Below are 237 nucleotides of genomic sequence, written 5' to 3'. Positions count from 1 at the left end.
TCTACATTAGAGATTCTATTTTCTGTATGATCTAGTCTGCTTTTAATACTTTCAAGGGAGATTTTGACTTCTTGTATTATAGCCTTCATCTCTAACAGTTCCATCTGATTCTTTTGTAAAGTGTGAAATTCCTGTTTTAGATCTTGCATGAATTCCTCACCTCCTGGAACTCTTCAACTCCTTTCTCCTTCCTCTTCAGCAGTTCCTTGTCTCTCTTCTCTTCCATCTCTGTTATCT

This window comes from Tupaia chinensis, unplaced genomic scaffold (assembly GCF_000334495.1).
Source record: "Tupaia chinensis unplaced genomic scaffold, TupChi_1.0 Scaffold000591_1, whole genome shotgun sequence".
NCBI classification, from domain to species: Eukaryota; Metazoa; Chordata; class Mammalia; order Scandentia; family Tupaiidae; genus Tupaia; species Tupaia belangeri.
Note: the sequence above shows the minus strand (reverse complement) of the source record.